This window comes from Panthera uncia, chromosome X (genome assembly GCF_023721935.1).
Source record: "Panthera uncia isolate 11264 chromosome X, Puncia_PCG_1.0, whole genome shotgun sequence".
NCBI classification, from domain to species: domain Eukaryota; kingdom Metazoa; phylum Chordata; class Mammalia; order Carnivora; family Felidae; genus Panthera; species Panthera uncia.
Genome location: NC_064817.1, coordinates 71,869,703 through 71,896,110, shown reverse-complemented (window position 1 = coordinate 71,896,110; position 26,408 = coordinate 71,869,703). Strand labels below are relative to the sequence as shown.

The 26,408-nt window shown below is 33.3% G+C and overlaps 1 pseudogene; it reads left to right on the top strand.

The window, feature by feature from the left end:
• Window positions 1-1,748: 1,748 nt before the first annotated feature.
• Window positions 1,749-12,491, top strand: LOC125931347 (CST complex subunit TEN1-like; annotated as a pseudogene).
• Window positions 12,492-26,408: the final 13,917 nt, after the last annotated feature.

Sequence of the window (26,408 nt, the reverse complement as noted above, 5' to 3'; positions counted from 1 at the left end):
CACTACTAAGTATTTACCCAAAGGGAAAAAATTGCTAATTTGAAAAGATATATGTATCTTTGTGTTCGTTGCAGCTTTATTTTCAATAGCCACGATATGGAAACAACTTAATTGTCCATCATAAATAAATGGGTGGCCACCTGGGTGGGTCAGTTGGTTGAGTGTCCAACTCTTGACTTCAACTCAAGTCATGATCCTGGGGATGTGGGATTGAGCCCCACATGGAGCCTGCTTCAGATTCTCTTTGTCTCTCCCTCTGCCCTTCTCCCATGCCTGCACTCTGTCTCAAAATAATTTTAAAAACCTTACAAAATAGATAAATGGATAAGAAAAATGTGATATGTGTGCATAAAATTACACAGCAATAAAAAATGATGAGATTTTGTCTTTTGAGGCAACACAGATGAAACTAGAGGCTATTATGCTTAGTGATATGTCAGACTGAGAAAGACAAATACAATATGATTCCACTCATATATGGAATCTAAAAAAAATGAATAAACAAAAGCAGAATCAGACCTATAAATATAGAAAATAAGTTGATAGTTGCCAGAGGGTAGGGGGGTGAGGGTGTGGGAAAAATGGGTGAAATGGAGAGGGAGGTAGAAGTTTCCAGGTATGGAATCAATCAATCATAGGAATAAAAGGCACAGTATAAGAAATAAAGTTAATTACGTTATAATAGCGATTTACTAGGACAGATGGTAGCTATACTTGTGATGTGCGCAGCATAATTTATAAACTTGTCAAATCGCTAAGCTTTACACCTCAAACTAATGTAAAATTTTGTGTCAAATATTCAAATTAAAAAATATAGCAAAACCAAAATCATTACATTCAGGTATACAAGAAAACATGAACTATCAAATTATGGCATCTTTTGGTAAAATAACAATGTATATTTTCATTAAAATTTAGAATCTGAAAAAACAAAAATATAAATATCATCACTAAATTTTCTATATAACAACAACCATTAAGAATATGCAGTACAATTAAATATACCATTTCTAATAGCAGGGAAAGAATAAACTTAAAAAAATATATTGAACATTTATGAAGGAAACATAAAAAGTTTCCTGGGACAACTGAAGACAAATGCTTTTCCAGATGCTGTCCAAATTCTCAATTTTCCTTTAAAGCAAAATTTTTGAAAGAGTTGTAGATGGAGACTCTATTTCTTTCTAAACTTTATTGAGGTGAATTTTTTATGCAGCTAAATGCACATATCTCAAATGCACAGTTTGAGTTTTAAGAAAACTCATACAGTCATGTATTCATCACCCCATTCAAGAAATTGAACATTTTTTTAAATTTTTTTTTTAACGTTTATTTATCTTTGAGACCGAGAGAAACAGAGCATGAACGGGGGAGGGTCAGAGAGAGGGAGACACAATCTGAAACAGGCTCCAGGCTCTGAGCTGTCAGCACAGAGCCCGACGCAGGGCTTGAACTCACGGACCACGAGATCACGACCTGAGCCGAAGTCGGACGCTCAACCGACTGAGCCACCCAGGCGCCCCAAGAAATTGAACATTTTAATCACCCTTGGAAATTCCCTGTAACCTTGTACCAGTCAATCCTCTCTTACGCATAGGCAACCACACTTCTGATTTCAACTAATTAAAATGTGTTTTGCTTGTAACTGACTTTATAGAAGTGGAACCATACATATGTACCTGCTATAGACTGAATGTCTACACAATATTACCCCCAAATCCGCATATTGAAACCTAATCCCCGGTATCATGTTGTTAGGATGTGGAGCTTTTGAAAGGTAATTAGGTCATCAGGGTGGATCCCTTCTAAATGGGATTAGTGTCCTTAGAAAGAGGTCCCAGATAGCTTCCTCACCCACCATTCAAGGTTACAATGAAAAGACTGCTATCCAAACCAGGAAGCAGGTTCCCACCAGACACTGATTCTGCCTGTGTCTTGGCCTTGGATTTCCCAGCCTCCAGAATTGTGAAAAACAAATTTCTGTTGTTTATTAGCCACACAGTGTGTGATAATTTTGTTATAGCAGCCCAAATGGACTAAGACTGCACCCTTTTGTGTTTGGTTTCATTAGTTCAACATTATGTTTTATAGATTCAGCCATGTTGTTGCAGTGTTTTAGTGGTTCATTCTGATTTATTGCTGAGTATTAATTTACTGTATAAATACAGCACAATTTGATTATTCATTTTTATTTTTAAAGGATAGTTTACCATTTATAGTTATTTTGAGTAAAGTGGCTATAAACATGCCACAGATGGTTTTGTGGACATATGTCTGCATATCTCTTGATCAAATACCTAGGAGTGGGATTGCTGAGTAATTGGGTAAGTATATATTTAAGTTCATGAGAAACTGATCAATGGTTTTCCAAAGTGGTTGAAGCATTTTACCTTTACAGAAAATTAGGAGATTTCCTGTTACTCCACCTGATCCCCAACACTTGGTATTTCATTTCAACTTGGTCATTTCATTTACTTGGTCATTTCATTTACTATGATATACTACTGAAATTGTTCTGATATTCATTACAATTTTAATTTTTACTTTCCTGGTGAAAAATGATATTGAGCACTTTTATAATGTGCTTTTGATCATTCATGTATCTTGTTTTGTGAAGTGACTACTCAAGTTTTTGCCCATTTGTTGCTTTTTTTAATTTCAGATTTTTTGTTTTCTTCTGTTTTTTTTTTTTTATTGACCCATAGGGATTTTTTATATATCCTGGATACCTGTTTGTCATTTATAAAAAATTGGACATATTTTCCTCTCACTCTGAATATTGTATTTTTTTCTCTCATTTTTACAGTGGTGTCATTTGGTAAGCAAAAGTTTTAAAATATGCTAAATTAAACTTTGCTAATTTTTAAACATGCTGATTATATTTTTCTAAAAATATTTACATACACCAAGATCACAAAGGAAATTGCCAATGATTTCTTCTTCAAGTTTTAGAGTTGTAACTTTAATGTTTAGGTAGTTGCTTAATTTATGTTAATGTATGGTGTAAGGTAGGTTATAAAGGTCCATTTATTTCTTAATTTTATGTCTGTTAAGCATGATTTGTTGTTTGTTTTTATTTTTTTAATTAAGGTATAATTGACATATTAATTGCATTTGTTTCAAGTGTACAACATAATGATTCAATATTTGTACATACTGTAAAATGATCGCCTCAATAAGTTTAGTTAACATCTGTCACCGTGCATAGTTACAAAATTATTTTTCTTATGTTGAGAACTTTTAATATTTATTCTCTTAGCAACTTTCAAATATGCAATATAAAATTATTAACTAAAGTGGCCTTGCTATACATTACATCCTTATGACTTATTTTATTACTGAAAGTTTGTACCTTTTGATTTCCTTCATCCACTCTGCCTAGCCCCCAGTCCCTTGTCGCTGTCAACTATCAGTCTGTTCTCTGTATCTCTGAGCATGTTTTTGTGTGCTTGTTTTATGTTTTAGAGTCCACACATAAGTGAGATCATATGGTATTTTTCTTTCTCTGTCTGACTCATTTCACTTAGCATAATGCTGTCTCAAATGTCAGATTTCCTTCTTTTGATGTATGAATAATATTCATGTGTGTGTGTGTGTGCATATATATCATTTTTTTTATCCATTTGTCCATCAATGAACACTTAGGTAACTTCCATATCTCGGTTATAGTAAATAATGATATAACTGATTTACTCTCTTTTTAACTTTAAGTTAAACTTCAGTTTGTATATAGACACATAATAACAAGTAGGGTCAGCAAAAGTGATTTGCTTTTTCTTAATAGTTGGACACATCCTCAGCTATCCAATGCTTTTGCTACTATATAAAAAATAATCATTTAGATCATTGATTTTAAAAAGTCTTCTAATACATAAAGACAGAAAATAACACCCTCCTACAGAAATGCATAGATTAAAAACAGTCTTATATTTAAAAAGCCTAACCTGGAGCCCCAGTATAAACACTGAAAAATAGGAATTGCTATAGTTGAAATGAATTTGAGAACTAGAATTTGAGCACAATTAGTCTTTTTCACGTTCCCACCTTAATTATAAAAATGACTAGAATTTTGTTCAAATATTTTCTGGTCCAACACTTGATTTTTTAAATTGAATGAAAAGGAAAAAAAATGAGAACATTTCTGGGACTTCTATAGCATTGCACCAGGTGCTAAGATGGAGACCCTAATAAAAAACTGCAATACCTAAAACAAACAAACAACCAAACAAAAAAGTATATATAAAATGATATATGCAAGGTATTATGCGAGATTAGCAGAGAATGGAATTAAGTCAGATTAGGGGAGTAACTAGGAAAATTAAGGAAATCTACAAAGAGGAATTTACTACTTACATGATAAAATTATAGTTTTATCCTGAACCATTCTATCCTCCTCCCTGGGGCAGGGATTGGCTCTGGAGAAAAATCTTTTTATAGAAATGGAAATTTATGTCTAGTGCAAATAGGTGACTTAAGGTGAAACAAAAGTTAGTGAATAAAAAATGTTTAATTAAGTAATGATTTTTCTATCTCATGAAATCAAACAAAGCTGGATTCTGTTGGATACTAAGGAAGAGGCTTAAAAGCCAAGTACCTGTTTAAATATGATTGATTTTTTTTCTAATATTCAAGGGAGGTTTTATATGATTAAGGATTTCTTTGAATGGCCTTGATAGATGATAGATAGATAGATGAATAGATAGATGATAGATTTTTTTTTTACTAAACAATAAATGAGTTGAAATACATTCATTAATGAAAAGCCAATCCTAAAATTTGTATGGAACCACAAAAGACCCCAAATAAACAAAACAATCTTGAAAAAGAAAAAAAACTGGAGACATCACGATTTCGGATTTCAAGCTATATTACACTGCTGTAGTTGTCAAGACAGTATGGTACTAACACAAAAACAGACACATAGATCAATGGAACAGAACAGAAAACCCAGAAGTAGATCCACAACTATATGGTGAACTCATCTTTGACAAAGCAGGAATGAATATCCAATGGAAAAAAAGTCTCTTCAACAGACGGTATTTGGAAAACTGGACAGCAACATGCAGAAGAACGAAACTGGACCACTTTCTTACACCATACACAAAACTAAATTAAAAATGGATGAAAGACCTAAATGTGAGACAGGAAACCATCAAAATCTTAAAGGAGAAAACAGGCAACAACTTCTTTGACCTCAGTCATAACAAATTCTTAGTAGACATGTTGCTAAAATCAAGGGAAACAAAAGCAAGCATGAACCACTGGGACTTCAAGATAAAAAGCTTCTACACAGTGAAGGAAACAACCAACAAAACTAAAAGGCAGCCTACAAAATGTGAGAAGATATTTGCAAATGACGTATCTGATAAAGAGTTAGTATCCAAAATCTGTAAAGACCTTATCAAACTCAACACACAAGAAACAAATACCCCAGTTAAGAAAAGGGCAGAATACATGAATAGATACTTTTCCAAAGAAGACAGATGGCTAACACACACACTCAAAGATGCTCAACATCACTTCATCAAGGAAGCACAAATCAAGACTGTGATGAGATACCACCTCACACCTGTCAGACAGACCAAAATTAATAACACAAGAAACAACAGGTGTTTGTGAGAATGCAGAGAAAGGGGAACCCCCTTACACTGTTGGTGGACTGCAAACTGGTGCAGCCACTCTGGAGAACAGTATGGAGGTTCCTCAAGAAACTAAAAATAGAACTAAAAATAGAACTACCCTACAATCCAGCAATTGCATTCTTAGGTATTTACCCAAAGGATACAAAAATACAGATTCGAAGGGGTACATGAATCCCAATGTTTATAGCAACATTATCAACAATAGCTAAACTATGGAGAGAGTCCAAGTGCCCATCCACTGATGAATGGAAAAAGAAGGTGTGTTATAGGGGCACCTTGGTACATCAGTTGGTTGAGCGTCAGACTCTTGATTTCAGCTCATGCCATGATCACAGGGTCGTGGGGTTGAGCCCTGAGTTGGGCTCCATGCTGTGCATCTAGCTTGTTTAAGATTCTCTTTCTCTTTCTGCCCCTCTCCTGGCTCCCATCATACATATTTTAGGTTACTCTTCCTCCTGCTTCCCCTCCTGTTCATCCCCACTCATCTTCTTGTACCCTGCCTTCTTTCTTCCCTTCCATTTACTCCCTTTCTTCATCCTCCTCCTTCTCCTCCTTTCTGTCTTCTCATCATCTGCCTGGAAGAGAGAATATTTCCAATTTTGCCATTGATTTAATTATGCATTAAATTAATGTGCTATTACACTCTGCATACACTTTCTATGTAACTTTAAAAGTAACTTGAAATCCTGTGGAAATTATGTCTTATCAGAAACCTGCCTGTGGATGAAATGTCATTTGCAACATTATGATTATGGCACAACATTTTAAATAGATTTATTATAGAGGACTAAAATACTTATCATTAAAAGCATTTTTAGTATGATTTGCAATTTGACATTTTATCTAGAGAAGAAAATTTCTATGTGGATTGAAAAGAAATATTAAGAAGGAAATGTGTTTTTTTTTAATTTTTTAATTTTTTTTTAATTTTCAGAGAGAAAGAGAGAGAATGTATGCTCAGGGGAGGGGCAGAAAGACAGGGAGAGAGAGAATCCCAAGTAGGGTCCACGCTTTCAGCACAGATGTAAGGCATGAACTCACAAACCATGAGATCATGAAACGAGACCAAACCAAGACTTGCACACTTAACCGACTGAGCCACCAGGTGCCCCCAAATACGTTTTATAATTTCCTTCATACATGCAGAAATAGTCATTCTGACTCTATTTTAACTCTGTAATATACAGGAAAGCATTTTCTACTGCCAACTCAGTGCTTTTAAAAAGCTTTCCCCAGAGCTTTTAAAGAAAAGGAATGTTATTACCATAATTGGATAGTCTGTGACAACATTTTATAATTTCTTTAATTATAATACTTAATATAGAGAAAATGAAATTTCAGTGTGTTTGAATTCAGTTGCACTGCCATCTCCTCAGAAGATGCTAACCTTGGGATGTGCTGGGATTGTGAAAAAGAACAATTGCTGACCTTAGTATCTTATTTTCCATTGAGTTAACATTTTTCATATAATTAGTCCCAGTGTTATTTTTAAATTAACAGGTAAACAAATACTATGTTTTAAGTGAAGCAAACAACAGAAAATAGGAACATAACAAGAACATTTAAAGGGCATAGACTCAGTATGATAAACACATTTAAACTAGAGTTCCAACTTAATCTTCACAAAAGTATATGTATCTTTTTATGTACTACCCCAAATAAGTAGACCATCAGGCTTAACATACAGCAATTTTCCATATGTTTAAGTAACTTGTGTGGCTTATTGATAAGGTAATTGTGTATAACTTTCAGAATATATTTTATGCATAAATGTAGCCACTGATAATAAAATATTTTAATAAAAACACAAACTAAAATTGCCAGACAACTAGTATCCAGTTCATGACAAAAGTGTACTTGAAACAATTGATATTCTACGTTAGATGGTGTATGGGGCTTTCAAAGCATTTTTTCCTCAGGCCTGACTTCTCTAATATCTATCTCTATTTTCAGGTAAATGAACAGAAACCTACATACTTGAGCTCTAATGCTATATAATCTTCTGTGGAAATGATTACATTTATTTTCAACTTAATATTACCACAGTTTTTACTTAGAGTCACTAATAGATGTGCCTATTTGACATGCTTTTTCTACAGCTTTTGGAAAACAACATTTATAACACTGAATAATATAATGTATTTGTCCATTATATTATTTAGTGCTCTCATAATATACTTGTATAATAAATATATTTTTAAATCACTAGTTATTTTCTTAATCTAGTGTTATGCTTCATTTAACTGGCTAATAATAAGAGGTATGTAAACTGACACATTTCAAATTTTGCAAGGGAGCATAATGTGAATAGTAAAAAAAATATACATTGAAAATATTAAACATCACATATTAAGCATTTGAGTATAGATAAAGTTTATATGTGGTACATTTAATTCATATTTGGATTTAGGGAAACAGCGAGGGTTGGGGTAAAAGTTAAAGTAACAATTATCAAGTTATTAAATCAATGATCAAAATAGCCAGATTAAGGGGCGCCTGGGTGGCTCGGTCGGTTAAGCGTCTGACTTCAGCTCAGGTCATGATCTCACAGTCCGTGAGTTCGAGCCCCGCGTCGGGCTCTGTGCTGACAGCTCAGAGCCTGGAGCCTGTTTCAGATTCTGTGTCTCCCTCTCTCTCTGCTCCTCCCCTGTTCATGCTCTGTCTCTCTCTGTCTCAAAAATAAATAAACGTTAAAAAAAAAAATTAAAAAAAAAAATAGCCAGATTAAGGTCATCATTTTCAGTCTTCTTATTTCCGTCTTCTTTTTAAAGTTTATTTATCTATTTTGAAAGAGAGAGAGAGAGAGAGAGAGAGAGAGAGGAAGTGGGGGAGGGGCAGAGAGAGAAGGAGAGACACAAGCCCAAGCAGATTAAGCTCATCATTTTCAGTCTTCTTATTTCAGTCCTCTTCTTAAAGTTTATTTATTTATTTTGAGAGAGAGAGAAAAACAGAGAGAGAGAGAGACAGAGAGAGACAGCAAGCCTTGAGTGGGGGAGGGGAAAAGAGAGAAGGATAGACAGAATCCCAAGCAGGCTCCCCACTGTCAGCACAGAGCCTGACACAGGGCTAGATCTCATGAACTGTGAGATCATAACCTGAGCCAAAATCAAGAGCCACATGCTTAATGGACTGAGACACCTAGGTGTCCCTATTTTAGTCTTCTTTTTTTTATTTATTTTGAGAGAGTGAGAGATAGAGCGAGTGGGGGAGCAGTAGAAGGAGAGAGGGAGAGAGAGAATCCCAAGCAGGCTCGATACTGTCAGTGAAGAGCCTGATGTGGGGCTCAATCTCACAACCTGAGCCAAGATCAAGAGTCGAACGCTTAACCAACTGAGCCACCCAGGCACCCTTCAGTCTTCTTAATAAGACTTAAATCTATCAACTATTCATGTAGTTAATTCTGTGATAACTGACCTATATTACATATAGTACGTCTTCTATACCTACAACTCTGTAATCTCCCCTTCCACCCCTTAAAAATATTTTACAAAGCAGAATTGCTTGAATAGATTTTATGGTTAGAAGCTATAGACACACCCAGAGAATCATGGATCTGAGAGATAGTTCCAAATTTGGTTCAACTCAAAGCAGTGGTGTGTTAGTAAAATGTTTAATTAAAATGACTTTCCAGAAATATAAAGTCCTGATTTGTAGTGTTTCCTGATTTTTGTGGTGTAAATTACTTCCTTCATGGCTAATTCCAAAGTACCAGTACATCACTAGTCATTGAACCACAAAGCTGGGAAGAGATGAGTGCAGTTAGCTCTTAAGATCCAGTATTCAGAATTGAGCAAACCACTAGACCAAAGTGATCAACCTTTAATCTAGGAAGTCCTAGAATGATAACACCCAGCAGACAGTGGTAACCTGGCAGCTTGTTACACTGTTAGTCATCTCTGCAATTTTGTTCTTTCCATCTAAATGAGTTCTTGTTACAATCTAAACTAATTTCATTTTATATTATTTGAAGATGAAATTGGGCTGGTTCAGTATTTTTTTTTTTAATATTCACCCTTCCTGCCTTTGAAGATCATAAGTGACCTTTTGGCATTCTTTTTTGAAATACTCACCTGAATCTGCTTTTGTTTTTTCTTTAAATCCCATGTAGTAGTCAGATATCACAAATCATATTTGAGCTATATAGTTTTGGCTTAGGAAGTTTGTTCAAGTTATAGTGGCTCTCACATCATTCACTAGCACTTTTATCAACTGCATGAGCAGAAAACGAGTATTTTCAGTTAATTTAAATTTTCTTGTAAATACTTGACCACATTTTGGTACATCCTATATATTTGGTCATTTTCTGTAGACTCTTCAGCTTTCTTCCTTTTATTTTCTTTTCATTTTTCTTTACCTTCCTTTCCTATATATGTACGTATCTCTATTACTGACTCTAAAAAACACGATTACATTTTTTCTAATAATAAATGATATTTGGACTTCACATACTAAGATGAAATTATTGATCCACTGGAGTAGCAATGGTGAAGATAATAGAATTCAAGGTAAGAGAGGCCTAAGTTCAAATATGATGGTAGTGGTGGGGCTTTGGGTAAATTGCTTAAAGTCCTTGAATCGTATTTCTCTTATTCGTAAAGTATAAATAATATCTACCTATGATTTCATTGTAAGAATGAAATAGTATCTGTGTTGTTCGCTAGTACATTATAAGAGCCGACTAAATGCTAACCAGTAGAAGCAGTGGTGTATTGTAATAAGATTTACAATATATTACATTTAAATAATAGAAATAAATGTACATTACATTAGCTTTCAAAATATGTCACATTCCCCTTTCAGAGACACTTATATGAACTTCAAAATCTGTTTGCTGGGACACTGTCAAGAGTTTGGGATATATTCTCTACGCAACCCCACTAGCAAACGTTTTTTCAAATTAATGAATTGTTAAGGATCTTGAGAATTCCATGTGAGACAAAAAGAACACTTCCCAATCCTTTAAAGTGGTACATGTTTGCAAGTTATAATCTCTTTTTTTAATGTTTATTTATTTTGTGAGAGAGAGAGAAAGTAGGGGAGGGGCAGAGAGAGAGGGAGACACAGAATCTGAAGCAGGCTCCAGGCTCTGAGCTGTCAGCACAGAGCCCGATGCAGGGCTCGAATTCACAAACCATGATATCATGACCTGAGCCGAAGTTGGATGCTCAACTGACTGAGCTACCCAGGCACCCACCCCCCTTTTTAATGTTTATTTATTTTTAGAGAGAGAGCGAGCAGAAAGTTAGAATCTCTTAATTCACTGCATTAACACTCCAGCTCTAATTACACCACTGACTCTTTAATTGTGTGTGGCCTTATAATGAAAATATGTACTTCTACCAGTGTGTGCATAGTTGTGGTATCTCCAATAATGTTTCTGTATTTTGGCTTTGGTACCCATGTGTACTATTTTGCAGGTTCCCCAATGATGCTATACCAAACTAAGCAGATAATTTTGGATACTATTTTTGCCTTACAAATTGTTTTGAGGGACTGCGCAAATTAGCGTCACTTGCAAACTTTTTTATTTCCACAGAAATTAATAACACTTGAAAATATTGGTTCTCATTGAATCCAGTACCACCTGCCCATTTCATTGCTTCTTAATGAATGCTTCAAAACTCCATGCCATTAATAAAATAATAAAGCCACCCTTAAGTACCTGGTTTTCAGTTCAGGAATTGCTGCTGTACTGCCCAGCTCTTCCAATATCTTTTTTTTTTTTTTTCTGGACTTTAAAACTTCTTAACAATTCTTTTTGCTGCCAACCAACCTCTACATTTGTATCAAGATTATGTTTTGTGCAGCTTCTATTCCTTAATCTTGAATTTGGTCACTCAAATTTTGGACCTGCTGTTTGACTTGTTCTTGCTTCCACTTCCTACTTAAATCGGAGCACTTGGTCACTTAAATTTACATTTCCCAGGAATGTTCCCCAGATAATCTCCAAGCACCCTATAAAGAATAGGATTATATTCTTAATATTTGTTCTAATAATTAATATATACAGATTTAAAATAGTCATACAGAATTTTGGGAATAAAAGGATGTAAAATAAACTTTAACAATAAAAATATACCTAGGTGTTTTTCCAAATAAAATTTACAAGAACATAGTTTTATTAAAATCTCTAAGAAATCTGTATTTTAACCATAAAGGTGAATATTTTATAGGCCATTGTTAATATATTATGGAAATTATTTGAATATTAATAAGACGACCTCAAGGCTCAACCGACCATGGTGGAAGCATAGGCGGCACCGGTATAGGCGCTGTGACCGCGGCTGGCTGCGCTCTCCTCCAGGGGAGCCTTAGAGCTGACCCCCAGGGAAAGGACCCCAGAAGAAGGCTTCAGGGGAAAAGTGAGGCGCTCCTGGTAACCCACCTTTTCCCTGTCACATGATTCCACTGGACTGGAAGAGGAAACCCAAGGCTGTCATGATGCCCTGACAGGAATCTTCAAAAATCCATCTCAACTATTTGGGGTGCTACCCAAACCTGTGATCTATCACTTCCCCTGGGAAGTCAGTACCGGCCAACTTCCCGACCTGGGATACTGAGAACATTCAGCAGATTGTGCCTCTATGACATGACTCAATCCCAAGTGACCCTAAACGCTCAGCACGGATCTACTAGATCCTAGTCTGTACCAAGTTGGTGGAGCCGTCCAAGCCCGGGTGGAGTCCCTGTACCTTATCTTGGGAAGCTCCAGCACCAGAAGGATGGAGGCTCCGTGGTGAAAGCCTGGGTACTGACTTGTGTGAATGAATGAATCTACGCTCCTTAGAACAAGCTTTCCTGGAGCAGAGGAGGTACCAGCAAGAAAGGAACACAGACAGTAGGAAATGACAATTAATGGCAACATTCTCCCCAACCTGTTCCTGAGGTCAAGCCCACTGGAGATGCCAGAGCCAATGCAGAGATGATGCAGGACCTTCGCCTGAGACAGCCTTTGTATGGAGGCGGAAAGACGAGGAGGGTTTGCTAATTTGGATTGTCCCAGACACATTCCCACCCTCCCACCCCAATGCCAACCTAGAAGGAGGCTGAGCTGTGGAGCACTGGGGACTGAGCCTCAAGTGGGAATATGGAGAGCTCTGGAAGGTCTTCAAGAATAAAAGCCCCCATGGGGGAGACCTTGAAAAAAAATTACAAATAAAGACCACCTCAAATTATGAAAATTTAAAGACCTGCTTATATAAGATTAAAAAATGCCAAATTATTTGGAAGAACAAAACATACATCAAATTTAGAAATGCTTATCAGCAGTAAGTTTATCACATTTAACACAACTCTTTAAGGACTAGTCAAATGCAAAGTAGTTTATAACAGAAAGGGTAATCACAGAGTAGGAACCTTTAAACAAAAAATATGTAATCTTTTTAATATTATTTTCCAATAAAATTTCAAGTCCAATCAATATTTGTTACATTTGTCCACATTTTTATAAACATCCCTTGAAAAGTCTAGTTTAATAGATAAAATAACTTCACAAAACACATTATGGAATTAGATTACATGATGAACTTAGAAAACTGGCAAAAAATGCAGAGAGCTGAGCCATTTTTCAGGCTTGTGTGGCTTACAAAGTAATCCACTTTTCTAATTTTATTCCCTGTGATGAGTTTTAATAATATCCACAAAAGCTTAGCCACTCTGCAGTCACTATAAAATGTGGATCTTAACATGCCAATATAGATGATTTATTCACTTCATACAATTAAGGGATGGATCAGAAGCAGCTGTAATTTGGAATTGCTAAAATGATTCAATAGGTTTTTCTTTTATTTTCCAAGCACTAATCATAGCTATTGCTCTCATTATGGTTTTATACATCTCTATCAATGTCGCTACAATTATGGTCTTTCTTGAACCTATAACTAGAAAACTATTCTAGTTTTCTGTTTTGCAAAATTTTAAGCTGAGCTACTTAGCATTTGATATAGCTGGTAAAAGTTTAGAGGTTCTTATATTAGCCATATCCCATGTTAACTAAAGGCACATTTTAATAATACTGTACATTCATATAATGTGATCATCTTTCAAAATGCTTTTACAATGCCATATAACTTCTTTCATATCAACTCTGTAACATTGGTTTGAATGGATTATACTATTACCATTTTATAGATAAAAGTGTTACAGAAAACTGTAGAAATAGAATAGTATCCATTTTGTGTGTACTTTAAAACAAAAGTGAGAAGGTTATAATGGAATTCTAAAAGATAGGATTTTTTAAATGTTTTTAATATGTTTTTAAACATATTTTAAACAATTGATATTAATTCATAAGGACCCCAGTCTCTTATTTAATAATTCTCAAGTGTTCAGGACAGATAAATGAATAGGTACTAAATAAAAAATTGAATTTTCTTTTTTAATCAATATTTAAAATTTTAATTTTAATTATTTAATATACAGTTCAATATTGGTTTCAGGAGTAGAATGCAGTCATTCATCACTTATACAACACACAGTGCTCAACGCAACAAGTGCCCTCCTTAAAACTCATCACCCATCTAACCTATCTCCCACTCACCTCCCTCCATCAACCCTCAGCTTGTTCTCTGTTGTTAAGACTCTCTTCTGGCTTGTCCCCCTCTCTTTTATTTCCCCCCCCTTCCCATATGTTTATCTGTTTTATATCTTAAATTCCACATAGGAGCGAACTCACATGTAATTTATCTTTCTCTGACTTATTTCGTTTAGCATAATACATCCACATTTTTGCAAATGGCAAGATTTCATTATTTTTGATAGCTGAATAATATTCCATTGCATATATATACCACCTTTTCTTTATACATTCATCAGTTGATGGACATTTGGTCTCTCTTCATAGTTTGGCTATTGTTGATAATCCTGCTATTAACATTGGGGTGGATGCACCCTTTGAATCTGTATTTTTGTATCCTTTGGGTATATACCTAAGGGTGCAATTGCTGGATTAAAGAATAGTTCTATTTTTAGTTTCTTGAAAACCTCCATAGTGTTCTCCAGAGTGGCTGCACCAGTTTGCAGTCCACCAACAGTGTAAGGGGGTTCCCCTTTCTCTGCATCCTGGAAAACACCTGTCGTTTCTTGTGTTGTTAATTTTAGCTATTCTGACAGGTGTGAGGTGACATCTCATCATGGTTTGGATTTGTATTTTCCTGATGATGAGTGATGTTGAGCATATTTTCGTATATCTATTAGCCATCTGGATGTCTTCTTTTGAAAAGTGTCTATTTATGTCTTCTGCCCATTCCTTAACTGGATTATTTGCTTTTTGGGTGTTGAGTTTGAGAAATTCTTTATAGATTTTGAATGCTGACCCTTTATCAGATATGTCATTCACAAATGTCTTCTCCCATTTTGTAGGCTGCATTTTAATTCTGTTGGTTTTCTTTCACTGTGCAGAAGCTTTTTATCTTGATAAAGCCCCAATTTTCCATAAACATATGTTATTTGGAATATTTTAATCATGAAAGATGCCTAATTTCACAAAAAATCATATTTTTAATGTTTATTTACTTTTGAGAGAGAGAGAGAGAGAGAGTGAGTGGGGGAGGGACAGAGAGAGATGGAGACACAGAATCTGAAGCAGACTCCAGGCTCCCAGCTGTCAGCACAGAGCACAACACAGGGCTCACATTCACGAACTGCGAGATCATGACCTGAGCCAAAGTTGGACACTTAATTGACTGAGCCACCCAGGCGCCCACAAAATATATTTTTTATTATAAGATGACATCATATTTTTTATTATAAGATGCAATAATAAATTATAAGATCTTAATAAGATGTAAATGAACATGCTATATGAACAATAATTTCCCTTTGTCTCTTAAAATAAATGTGGTTTCATGATATCACAACTGTACATAGAATCTCAAATATTTTTAAAGCATGACTTGTTATACTGGTTTCTCAAATAAGATATATTAGCTATGTATTTACATTTACATTATATTTGTATATTTATTTTTGTGCAGATATAATTTACATAATGAAAAAATCACTTTTTTAAAGTGATTCAGAAGTTTTTAGAAAATCCAAAATTGTGCAACCATCGCTATCTAATTCTAGAACCCTAATGAGAAACCCTCTGTCCACTGCCAGTTTCCTATTCCCACCTTTCACCAACCCCTGATACTAACTAATCTACTTTCTACGTTTATGGATTTGCCTTTTCTAGATATTTGTTATGAATTGAACCATATAAAAAGCTGTTATTATGCGTGTCTGGATTCTTCACTTAGCATGATTTCAAAGATTATACCATGTTGTTACATGTACTAGAATTTCGTTCCTTTTTAAGGTTGAATAACATTCCATTGTATGTTTATGTCACATTTTCTTAATCCATTTATCTGTTGATGGGCATTTGAGTTGTTTTAGAACTTTTTGCTATTATAAATAATCCTGCTATAAATATTTCTGTAAAATTTTTTGTGTGAATATATGTTTTTTAATTTTCTTTTTATGTGAATATAGTTCACACATAATGTTATATAAGTTTCAGGTTTACAAGATAGTGATTCAACTTCCCTGTACATTATGCTATGCTCACCACAAGTGTAGCTATTATCTGTCACCATACAACACTATTACAATATCATTGATTATATTACCCATGCTGTGCCTTTTATTCCTATAACTTATTCATTCCATAATTGGAGATCTGTATCTATAACTCTTTTTTACCCATTTTTCCCATTCCCCCATCCCCTCCTCTCTGGTAATGATCAATTTATTCTCTGTATTTATAAATCTGAATCTGTCTTTTATTTCTTTTCATATTCATTTATTTTTTTTAGATTCTACATCTGAGTGAAATCACATGGTATTTGACTTTTATAATCTGACTTATTTCACTTAGCATAATGTCCTCTAGGTCCATCTATGTTGTCTCAAATGGCACAATCTCATTCTTTTTTTATTTTTTAATATGAAATTTATTGTCAAATTGGTTCCATAATACCCAGTGAAAACATATGGTATCTGTTTTTCTCTGTATGACTAATTTCACTTAGCATAACACTCTCCAGTTCCATCCATGTTGCTACAAAAGGCCATATTTCATTCTTTCTCATTGCCACGTAGTATTCCATTGTGTATATAAACCACAATTTCTTTATCCATTCATCAGTTAATGGGCATTTAGGCTTTTTCCATATTTTGGCTATTGTTGAAAGTGCTGCTATAAACATTGGGGTACAACTGCTCCTAATCATCAGCACTGCACAAACGCCCAACACTGTACTTCTGTGGATCCATCCCTCTGATGGGCCTGCCTCCCTCCCAGTGCTGCAGGGCCCCTACCGCAGGGAATCTCATCCTTTTTTAAAGCTGTGTAATATTTCATTTCATATACATATTCCATATATATATATACACATATACACACACACACATACATACACATATATGCCACATCTTCCTTATCCATTTGTCTATCAGTGGACACTTAGGTTGCATTCATATCTTGGATCTTATAAATAATACTGCAATAAACATAAGCATGCATATATCTTTTCAAATTAATATTTTTGTTTTCTTTGGGTAAATACTTAGTAGTGGAATTATTGGATCATATGGTATTTCTGTTTAGTTTTTTAAGGAACCTAAATATTGTTGTCCACAGTGGTTGCACCAATTTATATTTGTACCAATAGAGCAAGAATTTTTTTTGACATCCTTGCCAACACATTTCTTTTCATTTTGATTTTAGCCATTAGACAAATGTAAGGTGATATCACAGTGTGGTTTTGATTTGCATTTCCTGATGATTAGTGATGTTGAGCATCTTCTCATGTGCCTGTTGGCCATCTGTATGCCATCTTTGGGTAAAAAAATGTTTATTTAGGTCCACTGTCCATTTTTAATTGAATTATTTGTCTTTTTGACTCTGAGTTGTATAATTTCTTTATATATTTTGGATATTAACCCATTATCAGATATATCATTTGCAAATATTTTTTCCCATTTTGTATATTGACTTTTTGTTTTCTTGATGGTTTCCTTCACTGGGAAAAGGTTTTTTATTTTGATGTAGGCCCAAGAGCTTATTTTTGCTTTTGTTTCCCTTCCCTTAGGAGACATATCTAGAAAATTGTTGCTACAGTTGATGTCAGAAAAACTACTGCCTGTGTTCTGTTCCAGGATTTTTATGCTTTCAGATTTCACATTTAGGTCCTTAATAGCATGCATGTTTTTAATTCCTTGGGTACATAACTATAGGTGTAATTGCTGTGTCATATGATGATACTATGTTTAAGCTATTAAGGAACTGCTAGACTATTTTCCAAAGAAGCTGAAATATTTTACATTCCCACCTGTAATATGTGAGGGTTCAAATTCTCTATATCTATGACAACACTTGATAATGTCCATTCTTTTTAGTACCAGTAGTGACTGTGAATCATATTTATTTGTGATTTTGATTTTCATTTCCCTAATAACTAATGATATTGATCATTCTTTTATGTGTTTATTATCTATTTCTATATCTCCTTTGGAGAAATGTTTATTCCTATTTTTTGCCTGTTTTGAAATTCGGTTTATTTTTTATTATTGTGTTCTAAGAGTTACTTATTCTAGATACTAACTTCTTAAGATATGTAATTTGCAAATATTTTCTCTCACTCTGTGGGTTCTCTTTTCACTTCCTTACTAGCTTCTTTTGAAGGCACATGTTTTCAATTTTAACGAAGTCAAATTTATGTATTTTTTAATGCTACTGCTTCTAGTGTCATACCAAAGATATTGCCTAGTACATGGTCAGAAAGAATCACACCTATATTTTCTCCTAAGGATTTTATAATTTTATCTCTAATATTTATACCTTTGATTCATTTTCCTTTATTTTATATGGTGGGAGGTGGAGGTCCAACCTCATCTATTTGCTTGTGGATATCCAATTGTCCCAACAGTATATGTTGAAAAAACTCTTCTTTCTCCATAGAATTGTTTAGACAGCTTTGTCTGTTGACCATGGATGTATGGGTGTATTTCTTCACTTTCATCTCTCCTCCATTGATTTGTATGTCCATATTTATACCACACAGTCTTTATTACTGTATCGTTGTAGCAAATTTTGAAGTCAGGAAGTTGAGTCCTCGTATCTTGTACATTTCAACATTTTTTTTTAATATTCTTAGTCCCTAGGATTTCCATATGAATTTTTTCATCAGTCGATAAATTTCTGCAAAATAAGGAAATTGTTTATAGATAATAGGATTTTCTATAAATATAGATCTGTATTTAAATCTACAATAAACTATAGATAAATCTATAAATGGAAAATATTGCCATCTTAACAATATTGTCTTCTTATCCATTAATATGGGTTGTATTTCCATTTATTTAATTCTACTATAATTTTAATGATATTTTGTTGCTTTAGTGTAAAACTCTTCCATTTCTTTTGTTAAATTTATTCTTACTAATTTTATTATATTGATGAAATTGCAAACGGAATTATTGTCTTAATTTCATTTTTGTATTATCTACTGCTAATGTATAGAAATACAATTGATTTTTGTGTATTTATATTGTAACTTGTAACCTGGCTAAAAACTGAATAAAGTATTAGCCCTAATAGCTCTTTCTTAAGGATTCCTTGTGTTTTTCCATAGACAAGATGTCATCTGAATATAAAGATGAAGATTATCCTTACTTTTTAATCTAGGTGCTATTTCTCTTTTGTTTATTAATTTCCCTAGCTAGAAACTCTAAAATGACAAATATAAATGGTGAGAGAGCAAACACTCTTTATTTATGATCTTAGAGGAAAGTTTCAGTCTTTCAACATTAAGTCTGATGTTAGCTGTGTAAATCACAGAGGCCCTCTGCCAGTTTAGCAATCTTATCTTCTATTCAAGTCTGTTGAGTGTGTGTATGAGTGTGTGTGTGTATGAGTGTGTGTGTGTGTGTGTATATATACATATATATATATATATACTTATATATATAGTCAGTTAATTTTATCAGATGTCTTTTTCTGCATCTATGGAAATAATCATGGGATTTTTGGTGTATTCATGTGGTATATTATTTGGATGGTTTCTATATATTGAAACAATATATGGAATTATATTCCTCTGAAAGGTCCCACTTACTCATGTTGCATAATTATTTTTATAATGCTAGATTGGTTTACTAGTATTTTCTGTGGATATTTGTGTCTATATTCCAAAAGATATTGGTCTGCACTTTTCTTGTGATGTCTTTCTCTGGCTTCAGTATCAGGGTAATATTGGCCTCACAGTATGAGTTAGGTAGAGTCTGTCATGTATTTTTTGGAAAAAAATTGTGAATGACTTGTGTTTTTTAATTCAGCTGTGATGCTATCATGTCTTAGGCTTTTATTTGTAGGATTTTTTAAATTATTAATTTAATCTCTTTGTTTCCTTCAAATCTATTCAGTTTTTTTTTAAATCGGTTTCCGTAGTTTGTAACTTTATAAGAATTTTTCCAATTCATCTAAGTTGTCTAATTTGTTGGCATACACCCTTTTTATATATTCCCTTATATATTTTTTAAAATTTATTTCTGTCAGGTTGGTAGTGTTCTCCCCATTCATTCCTAATTTTAATAATTTGAGCATTTTTCATATTGTATTTGGTCAGTCTAAATTAAAGTTTGTCAATTTTGTTGTTCTTTTCAAAGAATCAACTTTTGATTTCCTTGATTCTTGCTATTATTTTTCTGTTCTTTATTGTATTCATTTGCATTCTAATCTCTATTACTTCCTTCCTTCCTTCTTTTAGCTTTGAATTTAGTTTGCTCTTTCTTCTCTTTTAAGTTGGAATGTTAGGTTATTAATGTGAGATAATTCTTTTTGTATGTGTAGGAATTTATACAATATATATTCAATAATATATTAATATATAAATATTATCTTGTATATTAATATATATGTAGGACTATACATATATATATTTCACTATAAGCACTGAATTAGTTATATTCAATATGTCCTGGTGTGTTGGGTTTTTATTTTTATTCATCTCAAAATCTCCTAATATAGTTTGTGTTTTTATCCTGGCCTTATTGAGATATAATTGAAAGTGACATATTAAATTATTCAGCTATTATTGTTATGTGTCCATTTTTCCTTCCAATTCTGTCACTTTATGTTTCATGTATTTTGGGCTTGAGTTGTTAGGGACACATGGATTTATAATTGTTATATATTTATAATTGATTGATCCTTTTATAATTATAATATATCCATCATAATCCATAGTTACCATTTGTGTCTCAAAGTCTATTTTGTCTGATATGAATATAGATTTTCTAGCTCTCTTTGGATTATCATTTGTGTGGTATGTTTGTCCTTATTTAAAAATAATTTGTGTCTTTGAATATAAAGTATTCCCCCTATAGACAGTACATAGATTGCTACTTTTAATCCATTCTGCCAGTCTATGTCTGTTGATTGACATTTTAAATCTATTTACATTTAGTATAATTAATGATACAATAGGATTTAAGTCTGCTATTTTTGTGTTTATATTCTATATATCTTATGTTTTGTTATTCATCTATTCCCCCATCATTGTTTTATTTTTTTGTTAAATAGATATTTACTTTTGTACCATTTTAATTTTTGTGTCATTTTTTTTTGTACTATTTTCTGACTCATTTTCTTAGGGATTGCTTTTTGGATTGAAGTGAACATCTTAACTTATAACAATATAGTTCCAGGTAGTAACAATTTAATTTCAAGTTTATTGTAAAAATGTGCTCCTGTATAATGCTATTATGCTTCCATTCTTTTCTGGTTTTCTTGTCATACAAATTGCATCTCTGTATATTACCACCAATACAGATTCATAATTATTTTATACAGTTGTCTGTTCAATCATATATAAGTAAAAGAGTTACAAACAAAATACATTTATATTCTTTTCTATGATTAATTTAATAATATCTATAATGACTTTTACCCGTCTTCATCATATCTTCATGTAGATCTGAGTTACTATCTATTATTCATTTATTTAAGCATAAAGAACTCTATTTATAGAGTGGATTTGTTGGCAATGAATTCTCTTAGTTTTTATCTGGAAATGTTTCAGATCAGTCCATATGGAGAAGTAATACCTTAAAAACAAAAAAAAAATGGCTGTTCATATGGATTGAGTACATGAGCCTCAAGAACTGTTGGGGAGGAAGAATTTCCTCTGCCCTTCAATATCTTTCTAGCTGAATTTAGAATCAAATTGGCATGAAATATATTAGCAGGAATACATAAAATTTAATAGTATACATGTAGAGAATCCACATAAACATGGAAATTCTAAAGATGATATTTATATGAGCTAAGGAGAATGGTGAGGATCTGAGGATACAAAGGGGAGAGAGACTATTAACAGAAAAGTGAAAAAAGATGTTTGGGAAATGAACGTTGCCTTATTATGCAAGTAAGTTTCTTTGGTAAAGAAGAATCTCTGTTAATAGCCCTCTTCTTGGTTCAAGCAGGTAGTTGAGGGGAAAGTAAATAATTTGTCCTGAATCTATGGGTTTTGACTGCTTTTAACTTAAAGTAGTGCTCATGCCAAAGTGGCCCATCTTGGGGCTGCCTGCCTTTTGCCCCTATAGAACTCATACATGAGATTTAAGACATCATAGTGTTTTGTGAATAAGGAGTTAAGGTTTTAATCTAGGTTTTTTTAACTACAAAAAAGCATACTACGGCATTTTTTAAAATATGAGTTTGTTGAAAGCATGATGTTAACTCTGATATTGAGTTAATTGCATTTGGGCTTACTTATAAAAATACTGGTAGTCAAAGTGAAGCAGACATAAAGAAATAGAAGCTTTATGGTACATAGTTTTATACATAAGACTTAAACACATTATCAATAACCATAGAAAAACTAAACATTAGAAATAATGTTCTTAAATAGAACCTTGGTTATGTACATGATGGTGGGTCCTTACAATAAAGTGCTATGTGTCCATTAAGAATGTTTGTGAATAGAGTCACCCGGGTAGCTCAGTCAGTTAAGCATCTGACTCTTCTTGGTTCCAGCTCAGGTCATGATCTCATGTTTTTTGAGTTCGAGCCCCATGTCAGGCTCTGCACTGGCAATGTGGAGTCTGCTTAGGATTCTCCGTATCCTCTCTCTCTCTGCCCCTCCCTTGTTTGTGCTCTTTCTGTCTCAAAAATAAAAAATAAAGACTTAAAAAAAAGAATGTGAATAATTTGATGTAGTTAAATGCCAATAGTATAATGCTAAAAGATACAAGCATATTATGAGTACAATTATATATATATATATATATATATATATATGCTGAAATGTGTTCTACAAAGATGCACATAGAAAATGCATGGAAGAAAAGATGTCTAAATACTAATAATGATTTTTGTGGTATAATAAGTCCTACTGTATGTAATTTGCAGTTTATCTGCAAATAACATATATAATCAGAACATAAGTGAATAAATAATTTTCAAAAAGCTAGAGAAATGATGTAATATAAACTTTCATGATTAGGCTTATCCCATTTTTCCTATAACTGTGCAGATACTAACAAATCTTTATATTTAGTCTACCTCTCGCTTGAGGTCTTTTTCTCTCTCTCTCTTTCTCTCCCTCTCTATCCCCATCACTGATTTTGATGAATCTACAAACTAAATTGTTTCTGTATAAGACAAAAGCCTTTTTATGGAGTCATGCAGTTTATATTCAGCACCTGGTAACTTCTAGAGCAATTACTTTCAATTTTCAGCTAACTGAATATAATTTCCTTTGTAGAGGGAAATTATGATTAAGGGTATTCCAGGATAAAATTCCAGGATAAAATATGGTAAACTAGGTATGGAAGTTGCCTTCAGGTATGTACAAAGGATTGATATGTAAAATCTATTATGAGACGACCAAATGATTTTCTTTCTGTTTCTCAATAACTCCAAACTCCTCCTACCACTATGCTTTATTTCTTCTACCTGAAATGCTCTTTTCCTTGATCTCTTAATGACTCTCTTACTAGTTACACATGGGGCTCTATTCATATTTTGCCTTCTTATACATGCCGCGTTAATTGCCCTATCCAAAATAATTACCCCACTCCTTCCACTCCATCAGATCATCCAGTTTTATTATTTTCATATCAATTATCACTCTAAAAGTATCTTACATATTTACTCATTTTTTGTACATTTAACATTTTCTCAACTAAGGTAAAAGCTCTATCATGGACAACATGGACTTTGTTTATCTTGTCCATTATTTTATCTCTAGCTCTTACTACAGATCTAGAACCTGGCACTTAGTAGACATTTAATAAATATTTTCTAAATGAATATAATGAATAAAATATATACCTAACTTCAGAGGGAAGAGCAAGAACAATCAGTAAATTTTCCAAGGCGAGCTGATATTTGAGACGGTCTTTAAAAATGGGTAATTTACCAAGAGAGAATTGGATTCGAGTAGAAAAATATAACTTCAAATATAGAAAACAGTCAGTCTACTTAAAGAAATGGAAGCCTAAAGTCTTAAGAAAATTTCCTTGAAGGAATACAAATAAGCTGTGAATATAATTTTACCTATTTGTATTATTTTGTATTCCCAGATATTCAAACACAATTTCTACTTTTTTCCATAGCTACATGTTTTGTGCTATCTACCTCAAATAGATCGTCCATTAAGCATTTGATGTAGGGTTACCTCTTTTTGTTTTAAGCTCAGCATTAGTGCATTTTGGCTTATCTTATTAAGTTTACTATTAAAGTTTTTATTATAGAATCTACTATCTTTTCCTAAAGATTTTCTCATTTTTCAAAGTTTAGTTGGTATGTTCATTGTTATTTATTTTCTTGCTATGTTTTTAGTTCTGAGCAACCTGCTTTTGTATGCATAACAGAAGATCCTTATGAGAGCACTAAACAGATATTTAAAATTAACACAATGCATTGTTGTAATTCTGTATGTATTTGGATGTTGTTCCATAATCTCATATCTCATGTAACTATGATTTTAACCAAATAACAACAAAATAAAAAAAAATAGGTTACAATGCCTTTTTCCTACTGAGTTAAAAGCCACACTATAATTGATGATGCTTGGCAAAGTTACCAAGCACAAAACTGAAGATTCTTTATACAGAGAAAAAAATAGACACACACACACACACACACACACACACACACACACACGTACTATTATTCAGTCACCTATTTCACCCATTTCCCCACCACCTTCCCTCTGGCAATCATCACTTTGTTCTCTATAGTTGAGTCTGTTTTTTTTTGGTTTGTCTCTTTTTTTCTTCTTTGTTCCTTTGTTTAATTTCTTAAATTCCACATATGAATGAGTACATATGGTAATTCTCTTTCTCTGACAGGCTTATTTCACTTTACATTAGGCTCTCTAGCTCCATCCATGTCATTGCAAATGGCAAGATTACATTCTCTTTTATTCCTGATAAGTATTTTATTGTATATGTATACCACCTCTTCTTTATCCATTCATCTATCAGTAGGCACTTGGGCTGCTTCTACATTTTGGCTTTTGTAAACTATAGCTGCTAAAAACATAATGGTGCCTATATCCCTTAAAATTAGTGTTTTCATATTTTGAGTAAATACCCAGTAGTACTATTAATAGATCATAGAGTAGTTCTATTTTAATTTTTTGAGGAATCTCTATACTGTTTTCAACAGTGGCTACACCAGTTTGTATTTCTACCAACAGTGCATGAGTGTTCCTTTCTCCGCACATCCTTGCAAATACTTGTTGTTTTTGCTGTGTTTGATTTTAGCCATTCTGACAAGTGTGAGGTGATATCTCACTGTAGTTTTCATTTGCATTTTCTTTATGATGAGTGATGTGCAAATTTTTATGTCTATGCTGGCCATCTAAATGTCTTCTTTGGAGAAATATCTTCATTTCTTCTGCCTGTTTTTCAATTGGATTATTTGTGTTTTGGCTGTTGAGTTGTACCCTTCTTTATATATTTTGAATACTAATTCTTTGTTGACATGTCATTTGCAAATATGTTCTCCCATTCAGTAGGTTGCCTTTTACTTTATTGATTGTTTTCTCTTTTCAGAAGCTTTTTATGTTGATATAGTCCCAATAGTTTATTTTTGCTTTTATTTCCCTTGCTTCAAAAGATATTTTGAGAAAAATGTTGTTATGGTTAATGTCAGAAATTACTGCCTGTGCCCTGTTCTAGGATTTTTATGGATTCAGGTCTCATATTTAGGCCTTCAATCCATTTGAATTCAATTTTGTGTATGGTGAAAGAAAGTGGTCCAGTGTCATTCTTTTGCATGCAGCAGAGAAGTTTTCCCAAAACCATTAGTTGAAAACACGGTCTTCATCCCATCCCATGGAATACTCTTTCCTGTTTACTTGAAGATTAACTGATCATATACTTGTGGGTTTAAATCTGGGTTTCCAATTCTGTTCCATTGATCCCCATGTCTGTTTTTGTGCCAGTATCATGCTGATTTGACTACTACATCTTTGTAATATAAATTGAAGAGTAGAGTTGTGATACACCAGATTTGCTTATCTTTTTCAAAATTGATTAGGCTATTTGTGTGCGTGTGTGTGTGTGTGTGTGTGTTTCCATATAAATTTTAGGATTGTTCATTCTGGCTCAGTGAAAAATGCTGTTGGTAGTTTGATAGAGAGATTGCATTAAATCTGTAAATTGCTTTGTGTAGTATAGAAATTTTAACAATATTTGTTCTTCCAGTCCATCAACATTCAATGTTTTTCTGTCTCTTTGTGTCATTTTAATTTTGTTCATATATTT